The 21,746-nt window shown below is 39.1% G+C and overlaps 1 protein-coding gene across 2 annotated transcripts in view; it reads right to left on the reverse strand.

Moving 5' to 3' along the window:
• The window catches only part of kirrel1b (kirre like nephrin family adhesion molecule 1b), a 100,254-nt gene that overhangs the window by 77,180 nt on the left and 1,328 nt on the right, over nt 1-21,746 (reverse strand). The window lies entirely within an intron of this gene.

Here is a 21,746-nt window from a genome sequence, read left to right on the forward strand (position 1 = left end):
AAAAGTCATACAGATACATAAAACAAGCAAACAAACAAAGAAAGAGAAAGCAAAGAGAGCTGAGCCAAGGGCGCACAAACAGCAGGCGGACGCTGAGAGTGACCCAGTGAGATGTGAAACAGGTAGCAGGGAAAGAGGAGACAGACATGTTTCACCATGGTAACACTGAAACCAGCGAGTAAAGAGAAGAGGGAAAAGAGAGGGTGGTGGTGATGGTGTGTGTGAGTCTGTGTTGGTACATGGGGTGTGTGTGTGTGAGGGGTGGGGGGGGGATATAGGAAGCATGCCGTCCCCATGGTAACACAAACGGAGGGATCCGGCAAAAAAGGACACACTCGCACACAGAGAGGAGATGCATTAAGAAGCTGGGAAACCTCATTTTTCATCACATCCCACCCATTTCTGTGCAGATCGGTTTGCATCACTGTGTTTATGTTGTGTGCAGGTGCAAATATACTGTAATTTCATCTAGCATGTGGTGAAAAACCTGTGAAATACAGTCATGCACCTCAGTAAATCATAATAATTCCAATATTTTTTATTATTTTACTTAATTTCAGTAATCTATTATACAAATATTATAATAAATTAAATGCATTCCACCAATTCGCAATAATAGAGGGTACCCTGAAAAATATGGTAAAAACATAATTGCCACCTTTGTGAAATCAAACGTTAACTGTGATTTACCAAATTATTTCACTAACCACTGGGCTAATTATTGCCAGACTCAGAAAATAAAAATCACCAAAAAGAGTCAGTTCAACAACATTAGGTTTTCTAACCAATCTAAATCATTCTATCAATCTAAAATCTATTATTCTGGAAATAGAACAACAGACTCCACAGAACCACAATGTAAATCATTGCCCTCAAATAAAGAAGAGGAGAGGTCAGTCTACCAAAATTACAAGAGAACATCTATGTCTCATCCAGGAAGTCAAAAATCCTAAAGTCTAAAGTACCTCAGGCCTCACCTGCCTCTGTTGGAGATGATATTTATAATTTGAGTTTCATCTGTATATCAAAATCAACATAATTTAAGGGATGACATGATTATGCATTTGGGTTAATTGTTCCTTTTATGTTTTAAATAACAGCATTTTTTTCAGTGTTATCCTTCAATTTGTGTGTACTTAACGCAGTATGGTGTATTTTAACTAAAGTTATTGAGAGACATATTGTTTCCTGTCATATATAGGAGTTCAGAACATGTATTGTAAACTTAAGGGAGGTCCTAAATTTTGATACAAGATAAATTTCTCTTTTATCTTTGTTCGCTATCCAACAATACAGAAATTTCATTGGGAGAGTTTCATCACACCCCGTTTCACCCCCAGACTATTAACACACGATGTGCTTCGAAAAACCTAAGCTTTCCTTATCTTCAGCCAGTTACTGACTCCAAAAAGCCTTTTTAAAATTCTGAGTCATTACCAGGAAGCTGGAGTTTTATCTATGAGATGAAGAAAGCATGTAGGTTTGGGAGAAACCCTGATGGATGGTGTAAATTGTTACAGCTTGTAGCGTTATTCTTGGCTGGATGGCGTACAAGGGAGTCTGTTGTCTTATCATGTGTGCGAGACAAGGCCAGATTCCAGGATCATGGCTGAGCCAATTCGGCAAAGACAATCACATTCAATTGAGATAAAGCCTCGGTGGAAATCATGGAGCTGGGAAACTTCCCCAGAAACGCTTATCAGAAGCTGGTAATTACTCTTCAGAAAACACGCCAGCAGATTTGCGACTATTGTACCACTTAATCAGAGCGTTGTGAGAGCAAAAGCACTTGTGGCAGAGTATGTGACGAAATGAGTCAAGTTGCTTGACCTGAATGTGCTGCTGACTACAGGAACTGTCACTGTCAGGAAAAAAAGAGTCACCAAACACAGCCTGAGGATTTACACAAAGAGCTTGTAGCAACAGCACAGTCTCTCTGAGAGCTGTCACCGAACACAATGGAGCATGACATGGGACACAGAACAAAGAGCTAACAGATGCTAACAGCTAATCAGATCAACTGTCACATACTGCTTTCAAATCTCTTTACATAAATACCAAAAATGCAAGGGAAAGTATTTCTACCTTTTGAACCTTTTTACATTTTGTCATGAAACAACCACACAACTCAAAATATTTCATATAGATTTATGATACATGGTTTTATTTCGATCAATACTTGTAGAACCACTTCTGCTGCAATCACTCCTGGAAGTCCTTTGGGGTATGTCTCTCCCAGCTTCACAGGTTTAGGGTTGTGTTTCTGCTGAAACTTTCACTGCAGTTTCAAGGCTTTTTCAGCCTGAAAGGTTATGTTCACACGGCACGTCTTGATACTCAAATCATACTACGAATTAAACCCGACCACAATCAGACTTCGATGTGGACTATTTACATCCCCAAAGCGACCCGCATGTGCTGAAGAAGAATGCTGATGTCAGTCACACAGCAGAGCATCGTTTACCGATGTAATAATGGATGAAGTCATTTATGGATCAAATGTGAGCCGGTGGTATTGTCACAACAACATAACACGATGGAAGCTAGTAAGAAGAAAGCACAACTACCAGCGACAGCCTTTTGTGGGGCACTGACTGCAACTTCCGTATCTGTTTGGATGCATAATCGGAGCCAAGAGTGGTGAGATTGTGATGTGCTTTACTGACAGGCCTTTTTCATAAATTCCTAATTCATAATTTTTGCCCATTGTTTACATCCTGATTTACTGCGTCTGGCTTCTTCTGGTGCAGAATTATGACACGTCTCACATCCATGACATAAAAGTTGGAAAAAATATGTGACATGACCGTTCAGACTGCAGGCACTTTAATATCACATATGGAAGTGGCACAGATCAGATTTTTTCGGGTGGGATAACAAAATTGTCCTCAATGTTATTATTTATAATATCATATTTCTGGAGCATAAATACTGTTGCATTTAGTCATTAATGCACAACACAGCTCATAATTGTTGAGCTGTGTTGTTATTCTATGTTCTTTTATACATAGAATAATTGCAGAGTGCTGAAGATAGCTGCTGGCTAACTGACTTGCAGTTACTTGCAGGCTAATGGTTCAGTCGCCATTGGCTATAGCTTAAAATAGACAGCTGATCTGTGTGGGCCAAGTTGAGACTACAGAACATGCTCCTCATTATTTGCTTTGGTTACTTCACCACACATGGACCATAAAAGCACAGCAATAAAAAAATAAATAAATAATAATAAAAAAATAAAATATATATATAATATCTCTTTGTTGGCATGTATGAGTGCACTGAAAGCTCATTCCAGAAATGTTAATTTAGCGAGAAAAAAATGAACTGTTCTTGTTTTTCCTCAAAAATAATTAGCCTTGTGCAATCCAGTGTATCAAATTTAAATCAGAATAAATATAGCATAACTGTTCAGGGACTAAGCTGTGTGGATTTGTATGTTTAGGATATTCTCAAAAGACATTTGGACCTTTTCTGTCTACAAATGTATTCTCTCAGCTCATGATAGAAAAGATGGGGACACAGAAAATGTGTGTTCCCCTTCAAACAAGGAGACCAATTACAAGAGATTAAGTAATTGCGTGGGGAATAGTATAAAGATCTTTCTTTTTCAAACCTCATTAATTTAATCCTGCTTTGTATAGTGCACAACTGTGAGCTGTTTCAAAGGACAAATCTTCAAGATATATTCAGTGCTGTTAAGAAAACACAGTTTTATGATTGCGGAAACAGAAAGCTTAGTGTGAAAAGTTCAAATACGGTTGAGAAAGAGAACAGCTACACCCACACTGTAGTGTTAAGGGAAGTGTTTTTGAACTTTTTTGTTTCTTAATTCTAAAACACAAAGCATATATACAGTATATATATATATATATATATATATATATATATATATATATATATATATATATATATATATCTTTGTATCGAGGTCTAAATGCAAAGTAAGAAACATAATAAAATAGCTGTGCTGCTACCATAGTTTGAGCAAGGTAATTATCTTAAAATTAAATATTTCTGCATGAATGTAAAATAAATAATGCATTGACCCGAAGAGCTGTCAGACTTTCAAAACCAAAAGTCCCTGTTATCCCTGAGAAACATGTGCATGGCTGTCTAACAAGGCTCTTAATTCAATGATCAATGGAGTGAATGAGGACTTTAATGATTCAGAAGCACCTCAAGCTGCTTTAGTATTGACAGAGGCCAGCTAGGGGGATTCAAACAGCTAGAAAGAAGAAAAAAGGCCACCATAAGTAATGCACATTACTTAAAAACATGGAGCTCATGTAGGCAGCCATAAAACAGGCTAAAATGTTTTTTAAGCATTCATTACCAACTGTGGATGTTAGCTTCTGCGTTAGTACAAAGAGAGACGCCACTTAATGCATTTTAAGGTAAATTTGGTGGCTGAACTATTAAAACAGCATCAGTTATAAGTATTTATAGAGGAGCTTTCAGGTATTTTAGTTATTCGCAGGAGGTTGTGGTTCCTAACCCAAGTGAATACCGGGGCTCCACTTTAGTCATTAAGCATTTTACAAGATATTTTATTCCCCACAAATATCTACACTAAGAGCAATTATTAAAACACTTAAAACATGTGAACTATGAAAAACAAGGCTGGATGCAGAAAAAAACTAATTGTCTTACGATTCTGCACAGTGAGGGCAACGGAACAGGAGGTAAAGGAAAAAAAAATCAGGGAACTACAGCAAAGAGCTTTAAATTAGGAAAAAAATTTTTGCATCATTTTGACTTTTTGTGAATGGTATTATTCCTGATTCTTCTATATTTATTAGCAGACATCATGAACACCATGAAGCCTCATCAGGTGAGTGTCGTGCTACTGCTGTTTTTAACAGAGGCTCTCCTGATTTTCTTCCTTTCTTTTAACGTCCAGCTGATTTTCAAATCAAACCACAGCAAGCAACAACGTGTCTACTTATAGCACTGTGCAAAAGATGTTACTGGCTTTTCTCGTGTTCCCTCCAGTTTCTGACCATTTTCAAAGGATTATTTTCTTGTTTGCTAAGCCATGTAAGGGCGGTGAGGTGGGTCGCAGTGCTGCCTCGCAGCAAGAGGTTCTTGGGTTGCAAGGATGATTCATCTCTCGCTGGTCCAGTGTCAGGTCTTTACTGGATTTTTTCTTTTTCCTATTTCATGAGAACTTGACTTTCAGATCCAGTTCACTTGCTGCAGATTTTATCATGAGCTCTTCAAAGACCTTTAGAAAACTTCAAGAACTATTTCTTAAAGGGTCTGTACTATGTAAAATAATTTTTTGAGCATAACTTCATGTTAAAATGCTATTCCATCATAAAAACCATACCAGGATTGTTGCTTTAATTTAAATCTTTTAATCTCCTGTGGCAACCATTCAGCTGTGGGAAATGCCAGGGTGGATCTAGTACCACCTTGGGGCTGCAGTTTCCAAGTTTCCGTCTCACAGTGGAGTCCTTCCCCGCTTTTCGCCCACTCAACTCCTTCAGACTAGTCCAGGAGTACCCAAAGTTGGTCCTCAAGGGCCAGCATCCTGCATGTTTTGGTTCTCTCCCTGGTTTAACGCACCTTAATCAAATGATGGCTCATTAGAAGGCCTAAGCATAACATTGACATGCTGAAAAGGTCGTTGAACTAAAATGTGTAGGATGCCGGCTCTCGAGGACCGACTTTAGGCACCCTGGACTAGTAAACACCTTGTGGAACTGCACATCTGCTGAGTTCACTGCAGGAGCTACTTCCCAGTGCCATGCTGGCAAAAACATTGTTAGAGGGTTCGTAGAGAAGCAAGTACTGGGATGACTTCCAGAAAGTGGAGCGTCATAAAGAGTCTGAGCTTCAGAGATAGAGTCCAAATTTCAAGGCGTTAATTTATAAAGTCTAATTTCTTATTTGATAATATTTTTATAACAACTGAAGTAAGAAGAGTTAATTGATTGTGCTATAAAGTGGCACTGTGTGGCTGGAAAATACATAATACTGCCCCTTAAGTGAGACTACTTAAAATACAAAAAAAAATCAGGCTTCTTAGTTTTTCTACTGTAGTGTATATATAGAGTTTCATTTCTACGTCTACAATTGAGCTAGACATCCTGTGGGCGACCAGGCTGAAGGATTTGGATCCTAAGTCGGGTTCAGTTTCGGATCATCCTGTTGCTTCAGTGCTTTTGGGGAAACAGATCGAGGCCTTTGTGTTCGCAGTTGTGTGAACTCTGGGATTCTCAATCAATTCTCTCTCGCCCTCCCTCCCTCGGCGTCTCATTTCTGACTCTGCACAGAGATGGAGGTCATGTGTGGTCAAGAGCCGGGAATGGACAATCAGAAAGAAGCAATATACCCAAAGCTGTTATCGCTGCAGCTCACATCTCTCCTTTCACACAGGCTCTATAGAGTACAGCCATATTCCCCTGCTCCCTTGGTCTTTATCTCCCTTTTACAGTTATGAGCAGTATAACAGAAGAACTACTTTTTTTTTATTAACAAGTGGCGTAAGGGATATTAATTTCAAATAGTTTGACATTTTAATTCATTTTGGGGGCCTACTGTGAATAGATAAGGTTTAATTAAATAGATTTATGTGCCTTTAGAAGTACAATTTAAAGTTACTCTTTTTACGTGAGCATAAACGGAAAAGGCGTTTAAAATTACGGTTAAACTATGAGGCTTTGCAGTGAGTTAGGGACGTGAACAATGACCTTCAGGCTGTAGACCAGCAACCTGTTAAACCAAAATTAGCTTTTGTTAAATATCAGATGCCGTGTTGCTTGGGAAGATTTTGAGCATTTAGAGAACTGCTGGGAAATGGTAAAGAAATGACAAAACTGAAGTTTGTTCCTGGTAATTAATGGACTTGAATGCAGGAACAGCTGTTAGCTCTTTATGTATTTTCCATATCTCTGAAGACTCGTTTCATAAACATCTCCCACACATAGAAACTTAAGTATGAATACATGCAGACATTCAGAAGGCACGTTTATTTATTTTATTGCGACTGCTAACAGCTGTTATGCTCTAGCTGCAATTATTGTTGCTGCTACCTTTTGGATTGTTCCTACACATTTTTATCTTTTAATGGATAAAAATGTCCAGTGCCTTTCCGGACAGTCGCTGATGAGTCTATTTCTGCAAATAATCATGCACTCCATTTGTTTTTCTCATCCTCTGAAGTACTCCTGGATCAGTGCATCTGTATTAAACTGTGTCGCTGCCCTGAATGGAAACCCTGATGGAGTTTTTGCTGCTATTAAAGTACACATTTTATTCTCTTTCCCAAATATGGTACACCTCGCTCGGTTTAATTGCTTTTAGTTGTCCTTTCTGGATAAAGTTGTTGTAAGATATCTATTTATTTTTATTTATCATAAAAATTACTTCTGTCCCAATGGGTCTGCATTTATTTATCATTGACAAAGCCATTGGAAAGTCTGCTGTTGTAATGGAGTTTGTGTTTATTTTTGCTTTCCACAGAAAGTACCATTAACCAGAAAAACGTCTGCGTGTTTTTCTACATTTCAGCAGTTTGGATAGAATCCGGCTCATATTTGAACTGGTCCTGCTGAAAGTTTCTTCCTATTGAAATGAAGTTGTTTCTCGCCACTGTTGCCACGTGCTTCTTTAAGATTTGAAGACTTGACGCAATTGGCTGGGTTTGAGTGAGATGGATGACTTTATGCCAACTGGCATAAGATGACTTTTAATTGTATTGAATTATAGTTTAACTCTAATCCACCATTTGTACTTTAAATCTGAATGCGACTACATGATTCTGTAGTTTTGAAATTAATTTGCTTGCTTTTAATTTAATTTGAAGCTCTACCAATATATTTTAATTTGACATGTTTGTCTTATAAAATCCCTTGAAATGACATTTTTTTGTAATGTGGCACACTATAAATATGTAAAACTAAGGTATAATAAAGATAAATTAGACATGTTTGCCTTTTAAAGTGCCTTAAAATATTTTTTCATAATGTTGGGTTAGCTAAATAAAATTTACTCAATTGAACAGATGATTGATGTGGAATACCAGACCTAAATCCTTACTGTTGGAAGTGACAAGGACCTCTAAACAGGGATATGACATCATGTTTGACATTTGTAGGCTAAATGTTTGTGATACCTTCCCTTTAGCAGTATTACAGGCTTTCCACTTGGAACAGTCACAAAAACAGCTGGAGGACATATCAAACAAAAAAGGCTTCTGCTGACAACCCAGATAGACATTTTCTTTATTAGAATTCCAAAGCGAGGATTCTTCATGCTTTACCTCTATCTCAGCTGGGGGTTTTCACAACAAAACCCAGTCTTACTTTTTCAAGGCACCATTTTATTTTCGATCTGGCTCCGTTTACCTGGCTGGGTCAATCATAAAAGTAGGATGTAGCATGACAAACCTTGCAAGATGCTCCTGAATTGCTGTTTTTCAGATACATGTCCAGCTGCAAGTTTGTTACAAAAGCTGACTTTAAACCCCTCCTACAGTGTGACTTACAGGGCCATAACTTCAGAGCCGTGACCAAAGCTATTGCCGTAATTGTTTTGAGCCGGTCATCTTTCATCCGTGACAGCCCAAAATTGCACAGGCTACACCTGGCTTTATACAGTATAGTGCCACTAAGCCCCTGCTGTTATTGCTGCACAGAGGAGAGCCTGGTCTCACTCCTAGCCTGCCATGTGTGGCTGCTTTGTTAGGATGCCCTGAGATGACACTGTGGTGCTGTAGCACTAGGCAAAACTTTAAAAGTATTCATGATGTTTTCCAAATGCTAACATCATTTCTAAACTTTACTGAATTACATGAGGATGTGAAACCATGAAAACATTGGTTTGGCGATTGTCTAAAGATGTAATGCGGAGAGCTGCTACATCACCAGACAAAAACTACGATCCCTGAGTGACACCAGGACCAGGTTGCTCCTGGTGTCACATTATGAATGAGTCTTGGCACCAGTGATGGAAAACAGCTAAAGTCATCTCAGAGATGCAACGGTTTTGGTGAGGATTCCTCAACTATTGGCATTCAACTTCCAGTAAGCATTATGATGCTAGCTTTAGCAAGCTAGCTTTAGCCTCATTGTTTACATCCTATTTGCTCCCCATAACATTCCAAAGATCATCTGCTTAAGCGACACTTCATTATATTTAGCAGTTTTATTAATTTTTATACTCCTACTGGATCAAAGAGCATGTATACACATTTAAATTGCAAAAAAAAAAGTCAAATGTTTTATTGATGCTGGAAAACAAACAGATAATGCTAATTTCTGAAAACTAGAACTGAGCATGTCAGACTGATATTAGTAGTTGAATACCTTGTTATATTTGTGTCTTGGTGTTTTAGTGACTATTTGGTGATGGTTGGTGTTATTTAGTTGGTGTGGATCCTTTGTCAAGGATTTTACAAAGAACAACTTCATTCGTGTAGAACTGGATTTCCTTTGTCACTGTTCATCTTTCCGCAACTTTGTCCTTGATGTGCATTGTTGTTACATCTGGCTGCTCTCACCAATTCAACTTCTTGCTTTTCTGCTCTGCAGTTAATTGAGGCCTTTTCCAGACTAACATGGGTATTTATGCTTGACTGTCTGCTATGTTTGCAACTCCTATCCACACTGCAGTTTTGGATGAAAAGTTTGGGATTTTAAAAAAAAGGAATTTTATGTTGAATATTGTTAAATACTCTAGCGTGTATGTGCAGACAGGAAATTTAAGAATTATTAAAACTATGATACAGAGGCCTATTTTGCACATGTTGGCATATAAAAAACCCATTGTTAACAGGGTTTTTCCATCTGTCTCTGTTTAACTTAGAAGTGCTCATAAGTAATTTATCTCAAGATGAAGTCAAGTCTCAGGCCTTTAATGATGGAAACCAGCATCCTCAGATAAGTCGCACACTGCCAAGTTTGTCTTAAACTGCAGGTTATGAATTCAAATTACCACCCTTAAGCCCAATTCAGCACATGAATATTTAACGTCTTTATCCTTTTCAGAATAATTAGCTCAGCATGTAAAAAATATCACCTGCTGTAAGTGACTTAGAAAGTCAACGCTAAAATATTTACATAAGAGAAAGAATATTATTCTGTAAAAAACAACAAGTACAAATGGTGGAAATATGAAGTGCTTTTTTTCTCATTTCTTTTTATAACTTAGTTCTGATCTGCTAGTATTTAGCCTAGCACTTCTTTAGCCATGGACCTTCCTGTTAATAGTGCTGTCATTATTGCTGACATAGGTATAGATGGGTATTAGAGCGTTTTTGATAGGAATCCCCCTGATATTTATAGTTGAAGTGGAAAATAAAGTAAGTTTTCTCAGAGAAGGGTAACATGAGTCGGTCTCTCCAGATCAAGTTCTCTTTGTGGCTCTACAACACGATGATCTGCTGCTGAATTTTAGGAGCGATGACTTTAGGCAATTATTCCATATTTAGACATTATTTGAGAACAAAAGGCAGAATTAATAAAGTGCTTCTCTAAAGTATTGTCAGTAAAACAAAAGCATTTTTTACCCTAATTATTTAACTGAAAAGACTCAAGCTGGTCGGCCCAAAACAATTCTTTCTACTTCCAATAAGGCAAACTGAACAAATCGAAGCGAATCTCATTAAACTTTTCCCAGCTCAACTCTGAGCGCTGTCCCTTCACTTGTCCTTTGCTTGTTTTATACCTTTTCTCCTATCTGTTTTCAAGTTTAACTTTAAAAGTTATTTTCTTCCCTCTTCCTCCGTTGCTATGGTAACTCTCTCCCTCCATCCTTCCTTCGTCTCTCCGGTGCACCCCCACTTTCCCCTCTTCTCTCTGGTGGCTGGTTGGATGGTTGCTATAGAAACAGACTTATTTAAAAGAAGAGCTAAGAAATTATCTTTTTTTCTCTCTCTCTCGCTCTCCTCTTGCTTCCTCTCTCTTTTTTTCCCTCTCACCCCGTCGTGCCCACCTCCCTCCCTCGTTTGCCCTCCGTTGCGTTTGCCTCAATCAGAAGCAAACAGACCTACTCTTTTTATTTTCCTTTGGCCCCCGCAGCTTATTGTGGCTTCACACACAGAAATCCACAAAGTGTGCTTGCGAAAGTCTTCCCAGAGTGCATTAGGCCCTTTCTATTGGGAGACATTTTGACATCTCGCAGTGGAAAACACAGATACGAATAATAAAATTAGCCATGAAATAATTTCAATTAGCTGCTTCAGTTTCTAGGCCCTTGTTGACTCACTGTCACGCTGTCATGGCTGAGTAGTCACGTTAATATTATTAGTAACACCTTCATTTCTCCTACTATGATAAGTTAATATTTGCAGCAGCGACACCCTGTCACAAACAGCAGGGAGAACAAACGGCAAAGGTGCACCTCTTGGTTTAATCTGCTTTCCAGAACAATGACAGATTTCCCCCTGACATAATCTCCACCTGTGACGCCACAACTTCATTTATCGCCAGGAGGACAAGATTTGTGACGTCACCACCCCCTTCGCTGCCCCCTTCGCTGCCACCTTCGCTTATCTCTCCAGCAACCGAGCGTAACAGGCTTCACCGAGGAGGAGATACTGTCACCCTCCACCTCACCTCCTAACCTCACAGAAACCATGCTTCTTCTTCTTCTTCCTGCTCCTCATCAAGCCTCAGCGAGTCAAGTGGAGCCCGGGTGTTATCACTTCCTGATAGTTATCGACTTACATTAAAACATAAGAGCAGGGCGAGCAGGAACAGAGAGATAGACAGACAGAGGGAGGCTGGAAACACAAACAGAGTGGGTGGTGATGGATCCCAGCTTTCATCATCTGTAATCATCTTGTCCATCTCCATCTTTAAAATTGCTGCTGCTTCTTTCTTATCACTGCTTACAATCTGCCAAAGGAACAGATTAAAAGGATAGAGAGATCCACTGAGACTTCAATAAGAAGAAGAAATAAAAAACAACATTATGCCCACTCAAGTAAGCCACGTGGTTACAGATGCTAAGTTTCAGATAAGGAAATTAAGTTTGGTAATATTCGATAGATTGCAAAATGTAACATGAAAGTGGAACAAGTTCATATGGAGTATGTTGGGTGTGAAATTAACATTAACATAAACTTTAGTTTTAATTGGGGGGAAATGGGTTTGTAATAGATTATAAACTAGTTTGTAAACTTATGTATTTTATCCAAACTATATTTATCTTTGCTTTTTATCGTTGATGTGTCAATTATACATTACTGAAGGAGAAAAAGTAATTAAATTTAGTATAAAATTAAAGTTTTTGAAAACCTAACAGCCAACTCTTGGTCAGTTCTGATTATCTGGCAAGTTGCAGCTCTGGCTTCTGGAGGAGGCGTCACAGTGGAGGCATTTACAGCTAAACTCTGCGCTTTATCACTCCAGACCTATTAAGAATTGGCTAAGAATGTCGTTAGCGGTTCATTACCTGGAAAGAGAGCGAATGAAGTGACTAAATCATCTACTGGATGACATATCTGTTAGCCAGGTGCAGCTCAGAGCCATGAAACAGTTTTTCTCACAAATGCACCTTTGTGTCAATGAACCAGCTTATTCCTTCCTTCCTAAAGTTCATTCTAAGGATAACAAGATTGATTATCTACACCTTCAAGTATGCTTTGTGCATAAATATCTGTGTAATGTAGATTTTTTTGGCGCTACTAAAACTAAAACCAGAATTGATACTGGAGGCGGATATCTGCTGCTTTGACTGCTTGAGTCTTCACGTTCCTGTAAAACATTTCTGCAAAAAAACGAAAAAGAAACATGCAAACAAAGCAAAAACCACAGTTTATTTGGATGCTAATGATAAAACATGACCATCCACACGTCACGCTTTGCAAGTAGTTTTTACATTTCTCAATAAAATGTTCAATAAATGTCAGTTTTCAACATCTGGAAAGGCTCCTAAAACCCAGTTTTAAAGCACTGCCTCTAATACCCAACCCCTGTAGTCAATTACTGAAAATGCTAATGTTAAAATGTGAGCAATCTGTGAGCTAAAGCTCTTACTTTAACGAGTAATTGTTCCATTGATTGTGTGGGGAAACAGCATCACACTGTTACATAAGGTACAAACTCACACATACACGCACACAAACACTTAGCCAGCAGCATCTATAATCCAGGGCTAAGACAAAAGGGAAAACCTTGTGATAGTGATCTTGTAATGGATTAGATTGATTTAATTCACTGTGCAGGACAATTTCTCATTCTTATTCCTCAAGATGTCTCTGAATGGATTTTACGTGGGAGGCCCATTCAATTGTTCTCTCTCACCTCCACACGCGAGTCTGTCAGACAGACGAGTGAGGGAAAACACAGGCAGACAAAGAAACAGAGAGACACTGAGGGAAGCAGAAACACAAACTACCTCCACACTCGGCTCATTTGATCTCGTGGGCCTTTTTCGTTGACATTTTTCCTTGTATAAAAGGAAGCGCTTTCATGCTTTTTGCTGCTTTTATGCTTGATGTCTGCATTTCTTTGAAAGATTCTCCTTGGAGAGGGTGGCCAGTTTGGTTTCTCACATTCACTTCCAAAAAATATATTTAAAAAAAAAAAAGCTGAGAAGGGTTACTCCCAGCCTTTTATCACTTTTATTGAATACTCACACAGAGAAAGGAGACCCACTTTATTTATCCTTGGAGGGCTGAGGACTCAGTTTGAGGGCGGCAGTTTGTGCATTGCAGCGTGCTCCTCAGAAATCTTCTGGAAATGCCTGGAAAACTACAGGCTCTCCTTTCCCAGGAGAGCTCCATCTATAATAGGGCTGGCTGTTTCCCTCTGCTCCCTCTCTGCGACCCTCTCTAAACATGAATCTCTGCCCCCCAACACTGTTCTTCTACTCCTTCACTGCCGCTCGGCTCCCACATTTAACTCCCTTCAGCATTCGCAATATCTCATCTCCTCTCTCTTTATCAGCTTCTCCTTTTTTATTGTCCCGCTCTCCTACATTTGTTTTTTGTTCACTGCAAAGTTCTCATCTGATTCCTGCCTTCTCATTTCTTGCCTTCCTCTTCTTTGATGGTATTCTTTCCACGTGATTTGACTGCTCCAGAAATATCGCTGCTTTCTCGTATCCTACCCTTCTTTATTTCCATTCCTCTGTGTCCCCATCTGTTTCCACCTTGTTTAACGATCCTTGTTTAACCATCATCTCCACTTTGCTGCCCTCTTTTTATTCATCCACCCGCCACCTGTCTTTCTCCTTAGTTACTGTGCTACTCAGAATTTTACATAAACTCATCCCAGCCATGATTCTCATCTCGATTCTGTGCTTTTAATCATTCATTTAAATCCTCATCATAAACCTGCAAGTTAATTTAGCTTTAAAAATGTTTTGTCTGTTTTCTAAAAATGGCATACTCAAAATTACAAATAAAGGCTAAATTGCACAAAACCTGACTGATATTAAGTTAATTGTACGCTTGTACCTGAACTTCATGCATTTTGTAACCATCAAGCTTCTGACTATAATAGAAAATAGTAATTATCCAAAGCAGAGTGGTCTAAGTATTTTAGTATCGTTCAAAACCTTCAATTGTAGCTGAGTTCAGAGCTGCTTTATCCAATCCAAAACAAGTTGTTGTTTGAGAACTTTCTCCTATTTCAACCACTTCAACTTTCAACTACCAATTTCAGATGAAAAACAAATTGGCTAAAATAATCAGGACTAGTGCAGGAACCACGATTACTCAAAAAGCTATGATCCAGAAATGGCTTTAAAGCAGTGTCACCATTGACTATTGACATTGTTGTCCTGGAGTCAGAGGATGTGCTCTGTTCTCATGGAAAAGTTGAAAGCTTTCTGAAAAAGAGCTTTATAGATAGATGAATCATTTTGTCTGGGCAGTGGTGGGCACAGCAAACCAAAACGTTTGTGCGCCAACTCTAAAGCACTAATCACATACTGTATATTACTTCCACTAATGCTAACAAATTATATCTGCCCTTGAATTGCTACAATCCTCAAACAACCAATTTAATTTTGACATTATAGTTTACATGCTCTAAAATGTCATTGGACATTATGCTTATGTTAAGACTGTATCTTGTTCTCTACTTTGTGTTTTTCTTTCATTGGTCTTGTTTTTGTTGTCGTTCTTCTTCTTCTAGATCTTTATTGGCACGATTAAGAATACCCACCAGGATGGTAAAGCTTGAGATTTTGAAGCGCTCAGATTGTAGTTACTGTAAAATGAAAATGTGTTTGGTCCCGGAAACCAACCAATAAAAAACCTGTGAAGAGAAGTGGCCAAAGCCAGAATGATGCCAGATGTTAACGACCACAAAACGATTGGAGAGTCTGTTGTTTTATCAAATCATTCCACCCTGTTCCAACGGTTCAAATGTTTATTTTTCTCTTTGTGCAGTCCTTTTTCTGTTTCTTTTCTCATCTTACCAGTTTGTAAACCCATCGTTTTTCATTCCCGTTTTGCTTCGTCTTCTGTTTTCTCCGACATTTTTACTCCTACCTAACTAACCCTCTTCCTCCTTCAGACTGAATTTTTTCTCCATCTGTTTCTTCAGCTTCTACCCTCATCAGCCCCTTTTTCTTCCTCCTACATCTCCCCCTGTCCTCCTCCTCCTTCCTTTCCCTCCAAGTCTTTGGCTCTGCTCCCATTTCGGCTGACATATCCGCCAGATTGACGGGTGTCAGCCCTAATATGATCCATGCCCTCTGTTAAAATCTGCATACTCTTTAGCCTCATCTATCCGCCCACGCATGAACACTGAAGCACATAGAAGCAGAGGTAGACGAGCAAAGAGGGGAAATCCTCACCATTATCCCATGATTTGGATGTCTTGTAGTGAATTAGGTGATGGATAATTATGTTGCTTACTTTATTTATTCTCTTAATTGCTGTTTCTTGTCACTTTACATCACATATCTCGAAGCATAAGGATATTAGATGTGTCAGGTACTGCAAAGATTTGGGATCAAGCAAAAGACACACAAATACACAAAGCTCCGCCTGGCGTCACGATGTTTGAGCCCCCGCTCTGCTTTTAAACAGGGCTTGCTGTGCTGCTTTTTAATGATTTTCATTTGAGAGTACAGTGTTCTATCGTGGAAGTAGATTTTTTACCATCCAATTAGAGCAACAGAAGCAGTCGACCCGATATTCTTGCTTTCATGGCACGTTAAGTACAGCCAGCCACTAATAGCCGAGGTCCGGGGCTTTGATTTATTCTGAGACCGCCTGAGCAAAAAATGCTCATCAGTGCTGAAACTCTCCAAAGACAGGAATTCATTAGGTTTTTATAATGTAGTGGTACTAACATTTTTGGGGGGATTTTTTAGAATTGCTCGTTTTTCTCTAATATGTAGCCACTTCATGTTGAATAAATACTTAAATGTGAGCTCCTGCATCTTGACTAAGAACAAACACTGTTCTGCAAGATCTTAAAGAAAAGACAGAAGAAGCCCAGAGGTCCTCCCAAGCTGACTTTTGGCTTTGTACAGATTGAGGTCTAAAAAAATGTGCTTAACTGAATTCAGCAGTTCTTTGCTTTAGATAACGGCAGCCATTGTAAGGGAATGCCTGGTGGCTTCAGGAAAAAGAATAAATCTGCTGTAATCTGTTGAGGAGGGTTAACTGTTGCTCAATAGGTAATTCTCTTGCAATCAGAAGGTTGTAGGTTCTATTCCGGCTTCCGCCTGTCATAAGTTGATGTGCTGTAGGGCAAGTCACTCAACCCCAACTTGCCTCAAGATCTACGTATCAGTGTATACATCTGTGGGTGTTTGTGAGAGAATGGGTGAATGTGTCTACTTAATCTTTTACTCAAATTAAAACTGAAACTGCAAGACAATGCAGTTGTCTCAATTCTTACAAGACAAAATAAGTCGTCTTTTAGTCTTGATTGCAGTCAATGTTAATTTTATTTATAAAGCACTTTAAAAACAGCTATTAACTGTAAAAGTGCTTCACATTCAGTGGCTTGTGCAGACATTTTTGTGGTCAGGTGTTCAAGTGTAAAAACGCCACCTTGTGCGTCACATGGAACCGGCGGCTGCCTTAGTAATGCGATATTTATTACAGGCACAGCTTGAATATTATATGTATATCATCCTATTTAAAATCAATTGCCATGTGCTATCTGATGCAGATGTTTAAAAATATTCCAATACTCTAGTTTGGTTTCTCTAACAATCAAATTGGCATCAACAGAACAACGTACACCAATAGCAAAACAATAAAGAAAAGAAAAGAGCAGAAAAAATAGGCTTCTTGATAGATCAGAAACTTAACTTGGACTTTATTTTGCTCACAGACTTAAGCAAACATTACTTTTCTTTTTTCTTTTTGAATCACAAAATATCCTCTGCATCATAAAACCTTCCCAGGAAAGTTAAAGCAACTTGTTCTTACAGATGAAGAATGAGTTGAGAAACTCAAGTTGTGCCAAAGCAGATGAGCAAATACTTTGTGACTCACAACGTAGTGAGTTTTCATTTCATTAACTAAACAAAAAAGTCTAAACAGCAAGTGGATTAGATCCTAATCTCTTGGCTTTTTGCACAACAGGTAACAAATAAAAACCACCTGTCTTCATCTCATACTGTGAGGAGCGTTGGAAAGTGTTAAAATGTAATTTCAGAGTCTTGAAATCAGGTGAGGTAAAGACTAGGAAGCAACTTTATGTGCAGTTTCACCAGACCTTTGACCTACAACTTGCACTTTGGGAGTCTGTGAAGTTGTGCCATAAAGCAATTTCCCAGTAAATAAAGCTACATTAATAAATAAAAAAGTATGTTTCATACGTTTCAATGGCTTACAAATGTTGAAATTATGTGAAAAAAATGATTTTCTTAAAATTGTCTCATTATTTTGCTGTAAATGTGTAGAAATGAGCTGCATTTTGCATCAGAAACTATGTTAATTAGAAAACAGTGGAGAAGCTTCTCTACACATTGTTTTTCATATCAACTAACTGAGCTGCATAGAAACAGGTGAAAAAGATGTTGCAGTACAAGGAGAGATTGGCGTCCCTGAGGGGATTAACAAAGTTATTTATATATCTACTGTATCTAATAAATCTTGTTTTGACCTCAAGCCCAACCTGCGGGTCGGCTGTATCATTTGCAGCAAACCAGGAAAAGCCAAGCTTATCCTTTCTATAACTGCCTATCTGTAAATACTCTAGAATAAATCTTTTCTTATGAGACAACTCAGATAAAATTTGATGAAATCCTGTTTTGTGTCGTTGCAAAACTGCAATCCATTAATATGACAACATCCTCTAATCTTTACATGTTGTAAATGGAGCGAAAAACATTTTGAGTTTATCCACTTCCCATCTTATCTGGGAGTATTTCTGTTGTTTGATGACTCAGGGAGGAATCACACAACTGCAGAGGGGATTTGTTAAATCAAGAGGTGCCAACTGATTATTGGTCAGGGAAGTTTCTCCATCACCATGACTGATTGTTAGTCTACAAGTCCTGAAGGTCAATCGCTGTATTTTGGGTACCAGAAGACTTTAGTCAAGTATTTGGATGAAAGATGGGACATTTCAGGAATCTGAAGGAAGTCTGGTTTCTTTTAACATAACACTTTTATATCATAAGAGGATCTCTAGACGGCCCTGGCGCCCAGTTTAGGTGTAAATCTTTTGCTAATATAAACCATCAAACATTAATGGTCCAGCTGGGTTGCTATCTGAGGCAAAAAGCTCCATCTTCTCCTCTGTCATTACTTTCTGAGCTCTCCTCTGTTTATCCTCAAACATCCCCTCTTGTCAACAGATTAGGACTGAGCCCCGCTGTCTCTTTCTTTCTTCATCTCCCACTGCCTCCATCTCCCTGTCTTATGGCCTGTCTCTTTCTATCTGAGCCTCTGCCCTGCTCTTGTGATGGAATAAAAGAAAGAAGAGGAAAAGGGAGCAAAAGAAAGTGGATGCATGTGGGGGTCGTTGGAGGAGATGGGACAGGTGCTTGCAGTGCAGGATTTGCTTTACTTGCTCGCTTGCATGATCAGGCGGCAGAAATGTTCGGCCCAAGCAAAACTGCTGTTGAAATCGAAAATGAGCCTCTTTCTTCGCCTGTGGCCAGACCGGCACTGGCAGCGCAGCGGTCAACTGGCGACATATCAGACAAACATACAGGCTGAGCGGTAATTACAGGGACCCACAGATTATGCCTGGTCAACCACACGGAGAAGCGGTGGGTTTGTGTGAGAAAGCCACCAGACTGAGCAGTAAATCAGAGAGGCAGCCTGAGCTGTCAGCGGCGGAGAGGCAGGCAGCAGACACCTGGAAGAGTCCAAACAGGCTAAACACACATTAGGCTGCAGCTGCTGGATGTAGGGGACGGATTCACGCTGATCACATTTACAGGCTTACACCGGCTCAGCAGGAGACACCGATGCTCCGCTCTGTTCTCCTTCTGTCTGCTCTCTCCTTCCTTTGTTCTGCTGCTTTCGTTTTGTCCTGTTCTACTCAGTTCTTCTTGCCCATTTTTATCTCTTTGGAGTTTCAAATTTTGTTCTGCCTGCTTTCTTTGTGTCTGACGTTGCTCTGCTGTAAACATATTTCCCTCTGCTCTCTATTGTTTTGTTTTGATGCTTTATCTCTCTTGTGTCTTGTTCTTTTTCCATTATGTACACCCTTACTTCAAACCGCCCTGAACTACTTTATCCATGTGTATTCTTTTTAAGCCATCCAACAACAGAATACAAAAACCCTTAGCTTTTCCCAGAGTTACTTCACCGATGCTTCGACCAACAGAGCTGTGTTGTACATTATTCTTACTCTGTCATGTTATATTCACAAACTTCGATGTATTTTATTGAAATTTTACCAGATGGAAACTTTGAAGTGGAAGGTGTCGGAGGTTTATTAAAGAAAATCAGTGAACAAACAGCATCACGAAGACCAAAGAACAGCAGATAAGCCAGGGAGGAAGTTATAGAGTTCAGTTCAAATCAAGGTTAGTTAATAAAACAAAACTCTCTGCTTTGAATTTCACAGAGCTCTGTTCAAGCGGACTTATAATTGCCTATTTTAATAATTCAAACACCAAATATACCTTATTATGCATTATTTTGTGGAGTGGAAGTCATTTGGCACTACTGCAGAGGACAACTCAGTGCTTCCTTATTTCCGCTCTTAGCGGCAACAGTCAATGAGTGCCAAGGAAAATGAATGGTGCTCTTGGACTGGCTGCTTTGCAAACACCAGCCAATAACATTTTAAGTTCTGCAAAGTTGTTTTAGCTTCCCAAGCTGGATGTTGTTTAGAATATGCTGTACGAAAAAGAACTCATACGTAGACAAATTTTCCAGTAATAATTTGGAATTACACTGCACGAAAAAAATTGAACTGGCTGGGTGTCTGTCCACTGAATGGCACAACTAACAAAGACAACGAGGTCATGATTACAGTTTAGCACAGATATAATATGTGGAAGAGGTTGCTCTGACCAGAGGAGACCAAAACTGCCACAGACCTGATTGTGAAATCAAGGTGTGTGGCTAAAAACTAACCGCACATTATCATCAACACACCACTAAAACATGGAACCTTCATGCTGTGGCAATGGTTTTCTTCAGAAGGCATGAAGAAGATGGTCAGAGGTTACAGTGATGTGGATGGAGCTAAAGACAGAACTGAAGGAAAACCTGCAAAATGCTGGAAAAAACTCTCCATTTAAGGCTAGAAAATATCTCTGAAAGACTAATCACAATATAAGCAATTCGTATTAGTCTATGTCGATCATTGTCTATCAATAATTATTGATCCTTTTTTCAAATTTAGACTATATGAAATACTGCTAATCTAGTGCCATGATCTTTCCTGTATATCCACAGTTTTCACTCCACACCATTGTGTATTTTTAAGGACTTATGTAACTATATTCACAAACACTCCTCTGCCTTCATTTCCCAGAATACTGTGTGGTTCTGGATCTGAGTTCAGTGAACGTGCTATACATTGAATTTTGAATATTCTATCAGATGTATTATCTATTGATATTGATCACATGTCTGTTGCGATATTTATATTGTGATTGATTTATTGTCCAGCCCTGCGATCATTTAGCTGGAACTACAATTGAATGGTGTAGATGAAAGTATATTCATGGAATGGCCTAGTAAAAGTTCAGACTTAATCTAATTAGTAATCTGCTACCAGACTTGACGTCTACAGACACTCTACCTTTAAACTTCCTCAAGTTTGGAAATTTTACAAGAAAAAATGTGCAAAATGTTTAGCCTCTAGCTCTGTGAAGCTGGAGAGACATTCAGCAAAAACAGCAGCTGTAATTGCAGTAAAAGGTGAATTAACACAGTATAGATTCAGCGAATGCTTTTGCGGGGCGCTACAGACGGTAATCAAATTTTTAACTCTCAGACATTTCAGTTCTGGCAAATGTTTCCAACCTGACTATCAAAAATAAACAGTGAAGCCAGGCTGGGCCTCTGCCTCATCCATCACGTTCCACTCAGGTGGTCAGGTGTGCTTCAGCCTGGGAGCTCCTCTGACTGACTGTCCAGGCAGATCATCGTCTGTGGTTCATCACACCGGCGGCCCGCAGCAGCAGGGACCCAGGTGATGCAGGTACACACACACACACACACAGGACTCTCTATAAGGCTGAACTGTTCATATCAGACCACCTCAATAAATCACTCCTGTCTTTGGAGGCATGACTGCTCCCAAACTCAAACACACACTCAGCCTGTCTCAGTTGATGTGCGCCAGACTGTGTGTGTCTAGAGAGAAGGAGAGAGCAAGTGAGGGGGTAATCTATCAAGGTGATCG

Source organism: Xiphophorus couchianus, chromosome 6 (genome assembly GCF_001444195.1).
Source record: "Xiphophorus couchianus chromosome 6, X_couchianus-1.0, whole genome shotgun sequence".
Lineage (NCBI taxonomy): Eukaryota > Metazoa > Chordata > Actinopteri > Cyprinodontiformes > Poeciliidae > Xiphophorus > Xiphophorus couchianus.